Source organism: Cyanistes caeruleus, chromosome 1 (genome assembly GCF_971803275.1).
Source record: "Cyanistes caeruleus chromosome 1, bCyaCae1.hap1.1, whole genome shotgun sequence".
Lineage (NCBI taxonomy): Eukaryota > Metazoa > Chordata > Aves > Passeriformes > Paridae > Cyanistes > Cyanistes caeruleus.
Genome location: NC_141701.1, coordinates 90,163,666 through 90,176,005, shown reverse-complemented (window position 1 = coordinate 90,176,005; position 12,340 = coordinate 90,163,666). Strand labels below are relative to the sequence as shown.

The following is a 12,340-nucleotide window of genomic DNA, read 5'->3' as shown; positions in this document are numbered from 1 at the left end:
TGGCTGTCACCATATTACCTAACTGCTTGATTTGCTAAAATTAGCACATGTTCACAACACCCCGGTGAGAAGGGTTTTTTTCCCCCCATCACAGAGACAGAACTGAGACTCAGACTGAGACTGTGGACAAAGGTCCCTTCCAAACCCAGCTATGCTGCTTGATGAGATTTTCCTCCCACACATGTGCTCGGCACCAGCTGCCCCTCTTCCTGTGCTGACTGTCTCCCTTCAGAAGTGCTAGCAGTCTGGTGTAAAAGCGTTTTGTAATCCGTTATGGTGAAAATAAACTGGAGCAGCTACAAACTACTCTTTAGGCTCTTTTATGCTAACCCAGTTTTGCCTCCAACCAGCTGGGGAGCACTCACCAAAGAGGGTCCCTTCCAAGGGGAGGTGCAGTGAGCACGTGGGAAGCTTGTGCTGACAGAGGCAGACCCAAGAGAGGACACCTACACTGGTCAAAATCATTACCAGGGCTTAAACTTTCAAATTAAAAGAGACCTCTTCTATTGGAGGAACAGAGATAACTGCAAGCTATCAAGGATCTCACGTGAGCCCAAGCTGTAGCATTAAGACACCCAGTTTGCCATCACTGGTTCATTCTGACAGCACAGGGACAGCAAGATTAAGGTGTGGGAGCAGGTGGAAAGAGATGCATTCACACAAGTTGCTGCTGCCAGCAACACACTTGTTGCATCCTCTTGATGGAGATGACTTCTCCACCACTGAGCTGCTTGAACAAACTGTATGAATGCTTCTCATCCACTTCAAGTGTGGAGTTAGACACTGAACAGACTTATCAGCGGTTTAAGATAAACTGTGCATTTTCACACCAGGGTTATTGCACTGTTGCAGAGGGGCAGGACTGCATGAGTCAGTCTGCTCTCATGAGGCTGCATCAAGCACTTGGGCTACAACAAATAACCACAGGTGAAATGATCCTGTACCTTCACACCAGACAGGACAAGTGGCATCCAAATGCAGTCTCAAGAATCACAAACTCCATACCAATGTACAGAACAGAGGTTTCCCTTTTCTGTGGCTTAAGTTCTGCTGTTTCGCTCTTCAGACTCTATGCCAGCTTCCTCTAGGTTCCTTATCTTAATCCAAATCACGTCACACAATCCACCCTGACAGTCACAGCAGCTCCAAAATGCTGTCCCCACACTTGGTGCTTTTGGCCTTAACTGCCCCTCCATCTCCTGGTTCAGACAGCACCATGTTCCTCACTACTGCTCCTGAGCACATCCTCCACAGCTTGTGCTCTCTCTCCATTCTTTCCTTCTGCTGCACTCTGTCTGGGCAAAGAACAGCTTTGCTGAAAACATGGGAGGACAATCTCCTGTCTTTTGTCTCCTACATGTCTAGGACCAAAGCACTCCTCAGGAGACCGATGTTGAAATATCAAAGCAAGTTCTTTAGCTCCAAAATACAGCATACTCAATGCTACCTAACGAGCTCCTGCTGTGTGGCTACAAAATGAGATTTAAATCACAGTTTATATACTGACTGATTATGGACAAGTTTTGCTGCAAATGAGAAGGCAAATCCCTAATATTGGGGCAACACTACAGACAAATTTCAAATATTCACCCCCAAATGCAAAGGTGCTACACAGGTACTCAAATGAAAACAGCTGACTTATTTTTTAAAAAGGTACAAAAATGCTGAGTTTTGTATCTTGTTCTCAAGACAACCTGAACCAGCCATGCTGAAATGTAAAAAGAAAGAAAAATCAACAATAAACTGCCGCTGCTTTTGGAAAAAAGTCACTCTAAAAGGTTATCCTGGAAAAATCCTGAATGTTGTATAGTGCTGACTGTAAGCTTTTCTTAACTCAACCTGCTTTTCTTACGCTACCTGTGATTCCCTACAGCTGTTACTGAGAAAGTCCCTCAAGCAAATCCATGATGTAGAATGAAAATGAAAGATTATAGTCTCCAGTGATGTCTGGACATACCTCAACAGGAGAACTACAGACTGTAATAAAGATGCCTATTAGTGAGGCAACAGATAGCTAACACAGAAGACAAGACAACACTGTGTGCAGTGAATTTTTGATTCAAATATGCAAGAGACAGGAAATCTAAGTGCCACAGTAACGGCCTATTTACAAAAATTAGGAGGAAATGTTGATTGGTTTCTATAGACACAAACGCTGATATTGACACTTGAATCAAACAACTGTTCTTATGTCTGAAAGCATGGTCAATCTATGATCACTGTAGTTCAGCAGACAAAGAAAGATGGCAAGAAAATCTTGTTAATACATAACCTTCACCATCGAAGTGTCAGGTGACTTGGCGACAAGATAAAATAAAATAAAATTTCTTTAAAGCAAACATTTACTTCTTTCATGTAGCTTTTCAGCAGATGACTCTAATGTGAAAGTTTGTGGTTTTTGCTCCAGCAGCCGAGTGGGCTGGATTCTGATCCACTATGCAAATGACTCAAGTGTTTTTCATTTTCTAGGGTGCCAGCTACACTCCTGAACCCTCTGCAAAGGGAACCACCACAGCTGCTGAGCCTCACAAGAAAAGAGCAACCGAGCATGAAACATTTTTTCCTCAAAGATGACTACCACCCAGTTTTATAGCATGACAGAGAGGAGTTGTAAAGTTTCTGTATCGTGGAGTAACTCTTTTGAAATAGAGGCAAAAGGTCTAACTTTCTAATTTTATTGAAAGAGAGGCAGGCAGGAAGATTCTTCCATGGAACATTCCAGATCTGGGCTTTGCAGAGCATCTTTTGCTAAGCCTCTCAGATTTTAAGGAAGATGTATAAGCAGAGAAAGAAGAAAATCCCTGCAAAATAGGTCCCACTTAGATGGGACCGACCCCTCCCTTTGTTGGATGAGACCTTCCTATAAGGACAAACTCGACTTGCAGGCCTTCTCACCAAAATGAGAGGCTAAGCACAGGTTTGTAGGGGTGATGTAAAAAACAGAAGTCTTAAAGAGCAGCAGGCAGGTAGTTTGCAAATGCAGGGGTGGAGCAAAGCTACAGATGGGCTGATCTCTCAGGTGCTCCACTGGAAGCCAGAGAGCTGGGAACAGGTCTTCAAAGGGACTTAAAACACTGCTGGGGCGTTCTGAAAACCTCCTAAGATCAGAAAGTCAGGGATCTAGCCCCATCATACTGTATGACCCAAACTCTGTCCTGTTCAGGTGTCTTCACACATGACAAAACCCACATATTTCTAGCAGTAAATATAGAAACACCTGACTTTTACTGCCCATAATAAACTACATCTACACTGTGAGAATCTGAAGTATTACTGCCATATCTTTGTAACCATGATGAGAGCTGTAGCACAAAGAAAGCCTATGTGGTTGTTTTTTAGGTTTTTTTGTCCCATATAGACAGAGCTCTAAGCTGCTGACTTCTGTATTAAGTCAGACTTCTGGGCTCTCACCTATCTGAATAAAAAATAAACAAAAACAAACAAGCTCTGCAAACTTCATATTGTATTCTGCATTCATCTATTACACAGGTCTATTAAGTGGACCAAGCTGAACTTTTTTTTCCTGTGAACAGGCAAATATATATGAGGAAAACCCAAAATGCATGTATCAGCACGAGGCCTTCATAACAATTCTGAAGAGTCAGGCAAGACCAAAGAAGCAGCAAGGAAAATTGAAACCTTCCTCCAAGCAGAGATGAAATGAAACTAATCCAAATAAGGGGTGTTCTACTATCCTAATAGTGGGTGCTCTGGCTGGAGAGAGCTCCTTTGCTCCATCAGGTGAATGTATCTTTACTAGAGAAAGAGTAACACAGTACAAGAGAACCTGATGTGAGTGCCAGGCTGAGCGAAGGGTTCAGCCAAATTCTCTCACTTTCAAGCATAGTTACTGCAAGAAGCAGCATAACACATCCAAATATATACTTATTTTCTGAAAACGTGTAAGTGCTCAGATCACAAAACAAGACAGAAATGTGTACAGCCTGATATTTATCTCATGGGGCATACAGGAGTTAATTTTGATTTACATGAATTTTGGATACCTGAACTAATAACATCCACATCCCTTACTGTCAGGAACTGAAGTCAGAGGTTGAGGCAGATAAACAGTAACAACTCAGTCTCCATGTTTTAAGTCATCCTGATTTTCCTTTGAGTATTCCAGGAATATCAGATATACAGATCTTTCATCCTCACAATTCATCACTCTCTAGACTATGCAACAAGTCCCCATAATGTTCCACTTTGGCTAGCAGAGCAGTGAACAGATGTGGAAAAAAATTCACGCACTGGTGAAGAAATTCAGGGCAAGAAAATAAACCAGAATTAACTGGACTGCATACAGACCTCTTCACAGTTTTGTGAAGAAGAATGTTAGGAAGCAGAGGATACATGCTCTGATTTCAGGGACCCAGTTCCCCAACTGCAACATGAAAAATGTGGTCTAGCAAGGGGTGTGAGGAAGATTTCCATCACCATAATTCACCAGATAGTGCTTTGGTACAAATCTACACGAGTTTTTCTAGGTTGAAGAGCTATAGCAACTTACATCAGATAAGAAAATGCCTCCCTGTATCTAAAGAAACACAATAATTTAAGGTTCATATGGTTGTGGACTTGCCACAACAGACACCCTAAAATATGAGTAAGTTTGGAACAGGACATCTCAAGGGACAGCCTACCCAGCATGTCTGAAACACTCACAAGGCAGGGAAGCAGTGGGCTCTGGAGAAAAGGGAGGTTTCCTGGAGCAAGAACGAGTGAGCATCTGGAAAAAGCATCCTTGAGCTTGAGATCACACTGGATGCAATACAGTAGAGGTTTGGGCTCTTCCCCTCTCCCAGATTACCTGGAGCAACCTTGAACAAGAAGTCTTATCTCTCCTCATACATAGAACACCAGTGAGAAGAGCCATGTACAAACTCCATGTGCAGGAAAAACAGCCCAGGCTTTAATTTCCACTTCCATGCTATGAAACTGCTTTTAAAAGTGGTAGAGAGGTGAGAGATTTGGGACAAATGGCTTGATTTATTACCCATGACTTTGCTAGAGGTTTAGGGTTTTTTTCAACACCCTAGTCAGCAAAGAGAGAAAAAGAGAGAAAAATAGTTAATGTGAAGAGTCATCTGAAGGTTTAAATCTCCTGACAACTGCTATCTAAACTTGGAGGGCAAGGCAGTAGCTGATGGAGATATGAGAAAATAAAAATACATTTTCATCAAGTGAAAGCTTCATGGACAAGCACTGTCACTTCATTTTGTTTTTAAACAACAAAATAATTCAACTAAGTGCAGAAGCAAAATGCAGGGGGTGTGCTGCAGGTTAAACAGTTGGACTTGAGCTGATACACAGACTGAAGTCTGCTCCAGAGCCCCAGGGCAAATTTCACTCTCTGAAGCAGTACTGTAGAGGGAGAAAGTGTTCAGTGATGTGCCACTGTCTCTGAATGCATAAAGGCTCCAAGTCAAGGATGCGAGTTAGCTGAGGTAACTGAGCTGTGACCACGCTGAACAAATGGGACAGAGAGAGCAAATGAATGACAAAAGAATGAAAGAGCAAAATTTAAAAAATGGGGAAAAGGATTCTAGCAGAAGGGTAAGCTACAGGATAAAACAGTTGCAAGTGATTTGGAAAATTTATGAAGTCAACCCTCAGCATCACTGATCTCTTATGAGCCTGTCCTTCAGCCTTTCTGTACCTCATCTGCAGTATTTTGCCAGTAGCAGCCACTAGCAGTGAGAACAGCTGTAGGAGTTGTGCCCAGGTAGAGGAACTCCTCCGCTTAGTGAGACAGCTCAAGGAGGAGTAGGTTGAGGAGCATCAGCGAGAGAGAGATAGAATACTGAAACTGCAACCTAACCAGCCTTCCCTGGGACAGGCCCAGGAGGCAGACAGGATACACAATACAGAAGATTCCCTGGCCTCTCTCTGCCTGGCTGAACACAGTCACATTAGGGACAGGGGGCAATGGTGGCAAGTTCCTTCCCGGCAGAGCACGCATGTTCCCTGTGTGACTGCCCCACCTTCCCAGGTGCCCTGGCATAACAGGACTGGGGCTATCCAAGTGGAACCGAACAACAACAAGGATGATAATGGTTCATCTCTTGGGGCCAGTTCTCTTTAATGTCTTTATCTATGATCTGGACAAGGGTATTGAATGCACCCTCAGGCAGTTTGCAGATGACACCAAGCTGGGTGGGAGTATTAATCTTCTGGAGGGTAGAAAGGCTCTGTAGACAGATCTGGACCAGCTGAATCAATGGGCTAAAACCAGTTTTATAAGGTTCAACAAGCAAAGTGCCAGATCCTGCACTCAGGTCACAACAACCCCATGCAATGTTACAGGCCTGGGACAGAGTGGCTGGAAAGCTGCCCAGTGGAAAAGGATCTGGGACTGCTGACCAGCTGCTGGCTGAACATGGGCCAGTGTGTGCCCAGGTGTACTCTGGTGGCCAGTAAATCAAATGCCATCCTAGCCTGTATCAGGAATGGTGTGGCCAACAGGAGCAGGGCAGTGATTGACAACAGCACTGGTGAGGCCACACCTCGAGTGCTGTGTTCAGTTTTGGGCCCCCCCACATTGAGGGGTGTCCAGAGAATGGAAACAGAGCTGGGGAAGGCTCTGGAGCACCAGTCTGATGAGACTGAGGAAGCTGGGGGTGTTTAGCCTGGAGAAAAGGAGGCTCAGGTTATCACTCTCTACAAATGCCTGAAAGGAGGCTGTAGCCAGGTGGGAGTCGGTCTCCTCTCACAGGTAACAAGTGACAGGATGAGGAAAAGACATTGAGATGTGCCAGAGGAGGTTTAGACTGGATATTAGGAAAAACGTTTTCACGGAAAGAGCTACCAAGCATGGGAACAGTCTGCCTAGGGAAGTGGTTGAATCACCATCCCCAGAGGTATTTAAAAAACACACAGATGTGGCACTTAAGAACATGGTTTAGTGGTGGCCTAGGTTACCTTAAGAGCTGGTCTCAATGATTTAGGTTCTTTCCAACAGTAACAATTCTGTTACTCTAAACATGAGGGAGGGCAGTTGCCCAGCTCATGCAAAGCTGTGGTAATGAAACCCTAGAGGAGAGCAGAACTCACAGATCAGTGAAGAAGGGTTCTCCACACAACTGGAACCTCTGCCTGCCTAAGAAACCTAATTTTTGAAGTGGTTGCACCTCTCTACAGAAGCTTGTTAAAAAATGAAGACCCATGCTTAATCCCTGAGGCAGAGTGTGTATGATTTTCTGGTTCCTTTGGCATTACAGAATTAATTTCCTCCTTTTCATGACTTTCTCACAATTTCAACTCTCCACATCTAGATTTATTGTCCATTTAGAAAAGAAATACTACTGAAGGGACCACATCCATCAGAGTTCTTATTTCATTCCTCCGAAACTTGAAATTCTCACTAAGGCACAGCATGAAGGATTTTCAAGCACAAGATCCTTTGAACGTAAAGAACCAGACATCTTAACTGCTTATAGCAGACTATATGACCTTACACATTAGGAGTCCCCTGGACATTTGACAATACTATATTAAGCAAATACTGTGGGAAAACAGAAGACCTGAAAACTCAATAAAGCAGGTAAGTTTATCTCAGCGATAGAAAGTACATGCTCAGAGAACTCAAAAAAATAAATTCCTGCCTGCAATATTCATTAGTTTCAAACACAAGCTACCAGAGAAAAATCTGGCTCAGAGGAAAGGGGAAAATATAGATTCTTCTGAGCTATGCCTCTATGATTTCCTAAGATCAATTCATTGCAGTAATTAATTAGACAGATCACTCTTTTGTAGTCTCCTTTATTAGGTCACAAATCCATGCAAATTATTAATTTCTTCCACTACTTTTAGTCATGATCTGCTTAAGAAGTTGTCTTTTCTAAGTTCTTCAGTTTAATACTTATTTTGCAAATGTGCCAGTTGACTAAGAAGAGGGGAACAAAAGAATAAAAAAAAAAATTCTGACACAAACCAGCAAATGTTAGGCCAGAAGAATATTAGTCGTTAAGAAGAAAATACCAACAGTAGAACCAAAAATAGCTCTTCAACCATTTGTCTTTTCAAACCTGTTTTTTCTCCTTAGGATCCATGCTTTCTTATGCTTTTACTGGGGTCTCTCAGAACCTCTTTCCACGCAAAGAAAAATATGTGTTTTTCTCTATCACGTTATTAACAACCCTAGCGTTTTTATTTATTTAAACCCTAGTGGTTTTATTTCTTTTATCTCCATGACTTTCTTGAGTTTTGCATACTGTTTATCTAGATGCAAAAGCTGGTGGTCAATGCTTGTCACTTTTCTCTTTTATTAGGTATTTAAATGAAAAGTGATGCTGCCTCTTACTCAAATGTAAATTTAAGCCATCTCTACTTGGAACTAGGGAGTTTCCATTTCTATTTCCATTCCACTAGGCTTTCCATTGGCAAAACTTCATCATATATTCTCTTTCCATCTAGCAGAATTTCTTCTATCACATACACCTTTACTTTTTCTTTTTTTAAAAAATGTGTGACTGGTTATCAAACCAAGGCTTAGGCTCACAGGAGTCAAATTTTATGCTATCCTAATTTGAATTGAAATGATGGCTAAAGCAAAAAAGCAACAAAACCATCAAAAGTCACCTGTCAAAACAAAAATACGTAACTGCTGGTAAAAGTCAAGATATGGCTGTATCTTCCGTGACATGTTGGCATTTTGTTGTAGTTCTTCCTCCCCGATAATTAACAGATAACAGTTTAGTTTTAAAACAAGGGCATTTTATATTCAGTGAACTATCTATGCTTCTCAAACATCTGATTTGTCTCAAGGTCACTGTCTTCAGTAACTGGGTAAGAATTACATCATCTGTCCTACTATAGGATGGCAATTACATCATTGATCAATACCTGAGATCTTAGTGTGACCAAAAAATTCACGTTAGGGATGAGTTACAACTGTGCAGATACCACAAAATGAAGGTCCTGTTTGCTTCAATCCACATCCCCATTAAGACCAAATTACAAAACTATCAACTCTCTTATCTGTAGTACAGTGTAAGCTGAGAGCTAAGCAATAATGGGGTAGGGAAGGTGCCACAGAGGCATGCCTTTTGCAAAGGCATAGAAGATCATCTTTGCCTTGAAGAGCTTACAGCAGCCTGAAGTGACAAGAGCAACGGAGGGTGGAGGAAAGATGTGTAAGCAGATGGCAGCAGACCACGTTATTTTTAAGCCTTTACTGGCAATGCAGTTTGAGGTAGTCACATGTTCATATTCAACAGCAATAAGTGTTTTAAGCTATTTTAGTTCCCTCTTGCCTTGAAGCAGACCTGGAGCAGGCAAGCAGCAAGCTTCTGTGTCCCAGTGGAAGATGCACGCACTTGAGTCTTCTGCTCCCCTGTAGTGTTTGGCAGTGAAACGCAGGGTTCTGCACTCCGTGGGAAAAGATCAGCTGAATGAAAGGAGTATGAAGAAAGGTCTGCAGGAAGTAAAGATGATCCAGTTAAGAGTGAAGTTGAGTCAAAGAGGCTCAGGAAAGAGAGGAAAGCTGGACCAAACAACAAATCAGCTTGGGGTAGAGATTTATACGCAGTTTGGACTCACAGTTTGTCTTCTGGCCGCTTTTGCCACTGTGCCTCTTCTGGCTCAAGTCTCCAAGAAGGGACAACTCCCTCGATCTCACGTAATTACAGGAGCCTGTTGAAGAGGAGGAGCTTGCTTTGCCCAGCTTTGCTCATGCAGGGCTCAAGCAGCCCTCAGGACCAGGGTAACCTGAGCAGAGCCCCACTAAGATGTTTCAGCAAATACCTACAGTAAGATTCAACAGAGGCTGGTAACTCACCCGTGGGGGTGGATGCATAACATCCAGCAGTACCTGGAGGCACTGACCTACTTGGCTTCTGTACTGCCATACAGTGAATGACAGCTCCCATCTCAAATACAAGAAGCAATACATGGAATAGGAGTCCCAGGGAGAAAGAATACTAAGCCACCATTTTCACCCCTGGATACACTAAATTAGGTACCAATCCATATTTTGGGACCTAAATAGCTGGCCTCCCTCACAGTAGTGGTGTGTGCACCCAGAGGCCCATTAAAATGAAGTAGAGGGTTGCAGGAGACTTGCCCGCTCTGAAAATCAGGCTGGGACTAACCAGATTTGATAGCTCTGACCTTAACAGAGATAGCTGTGAAACACAGACAAGACTAGCACCAGCAGGAAAATAATGTGAGGTTTCTCATCTCACAAACTAAACACTGAATCTTGCAAATACATACACTGCAGCTACACATCCTGTAGCACCTCTAAGGGCAAAAACTGATGGTCATTTAAAATGATGGCTTTTAAACCCTTGATTTTGCAGGGTGTAGGTTGCCTGAAGGACAGGCAACCTCATCTGTCTTCTACTGTCAGATACAAACAGTGGATATTTAGTGCCCATCACCCTGTCTTCTCCCTATATATACTGAGATACAGCGTGGTTGTCTTTACTACAAGAAGTCAGTAAAAGCATGACATCAGAGAACAGACAGAACAATGAACTCACCTTAAAGAAGTTTTTATTTCAGGTTAGGGCAAGGTAGTTAGTTAACTGTGTTTTTCTGGTAGGGCCTACACTTACACATCTCTTACCAAGAGGCAGACCAACTCCCTGGCTTTGGAGTAAATAGCAAGGCAAGATTTGCCTCTGTGGGGCTCATTACAGCCTAAGGGCATTAGACCCTTTCTCTTGCAACAAATCCCTGGTGTACTTGCAGTTTAAAGAAAAAAAAAAATTACTTCCAAAGTCTTGTTTAAAGCACTTAAAGTTCAGTGTTCACAGCCTCAGATCACATTTGCAGATTTAATGGGGCAGCACTGCTGGCCTGCAGAAGGTACTTCTTACCCTTGCAGACTAAAGAATAATTACACACAGAGAGGCTAATTCTGCCATCCCTTGTATCAGGTTTATTCTGAAATAACACCACTGATGGATGAAATTAAGAAGGCATGAGACTGCAATAATCTAATACTGAATCAGGCCATAAAAAATAGAATCTGCTTTATCAAAAATGTAGTTGACTCAAGAGATTTCTTTTCTTTGTTTCCTACACAGAGACACTCTTTTTTCACTTAAGGAATTTTTGAAAAAGCAACACCTGTAGGATTCTGGGTTAATCACAAACTTAGGTGCAAATTCTTCACAGGTAACAGGAAATTAAAAGACAATAGGAAAATAACTTGTCCATACGGCTTTCCATACAGCTTTTCAAGCAGATAAATACCAAGTTAAATAAAACCTTAAATGCTGCTTCAGTTTCATGACTGCTAGCTCTTCATCCCTGTCCCAGAACCCAACTGTGTTCTGTGGAAGAAGAAAAATGTCAGTGCAGCTCATTTCACCTGCAATGAAAAGTAATTTATTGTGCCTAACTGTGAAAAGCAAATTGGTATCATCATCTAGGAGTTTGTATCTCACAAGAGTTGTTTCTGTAATTTTTCCTTCTTTTGAAAAGAACTAAGATTAGAATAGCTATGTAAAAGCCTGCAACTAATATTAAATTAAGCCTGAATGCATAAGAAGCTGCTAGATGATAAAGGTTGGGAAGAGATGTACGTATGGCACAAAAAGAAATACAATATGGTTATGAAAAACCTATTTCTTAATTACTAGTGAGATACATTAGTCTCAGGTATCACAAAAAATCCCAAGAAAAAGAATATTTTTCTCTCAAAATGTATTTCTAGATACCAAATTTGTTAATTTAAGAAACAATGCAAGAAAGAGTGAAATAACTGATCATTATTTCTTCCATGTTACTGAGAGACAATCTGCATGAGCACAACTGAGGGGAAATAAACTGAGGATTAAACATTTATCCTGAAGCACCTCACCACTGGATACCCTTAAGAACACTTAAAAATACCATAATTTTTCCTAACAACATGGATGATAACATTTGTATGTTGCCACTGGAGCATTAGCTAGTTGAGCTTAAGAAAACTCAAAAGAATAGTGTAGGACAAGGGTTAGAACAGGAATTGCATACAACTCTGAATGCTTGCACTGCTTTACAAGTCCCTTGACTGCACAAGAGGGACAGAAGGTGAGACCTTTCCAACAACTGGTTTAAGTCTGCTGTGGCAGATCTCTTCACTATGCAGCTTCTCAGTTTCCAGAGAGGTAAGATATAAACCCCTGAGCTCTTATTAGCACATCAAGAAGAATAAACTCCAGTCTTTTACACCGCTGAAGTACGTGCAACAACAGAGACTCCTGCTTCTGAAATCCAGTGCCAGCATCTTCCAATACACTTGCTTTCCACTCTCTCCCCTCTCACCCTGTCCTGATGTTTTCAGTTACCTTGTACACACTTCACTGATGCTCCAGCTCCCACCTACACTATCTTCCCGACCCAAATC

At 42.1% G+C, this 12,340-nt stretch overlaps 1 protein-coding gene across 13 annotated transcripts in view; it reads right to left on the bottom strand.

Annotated features, from left to right (window-relative positions):
• Positions 1-12,340, bottom strand: part of ATXN1 (ataxin 1) — a 474,819-nt gene that overhangs the window by 105,033 nt on the left and 357,446 nt on the right. The gene's annotated exons all lie outside the window — the stretch shown is intronic.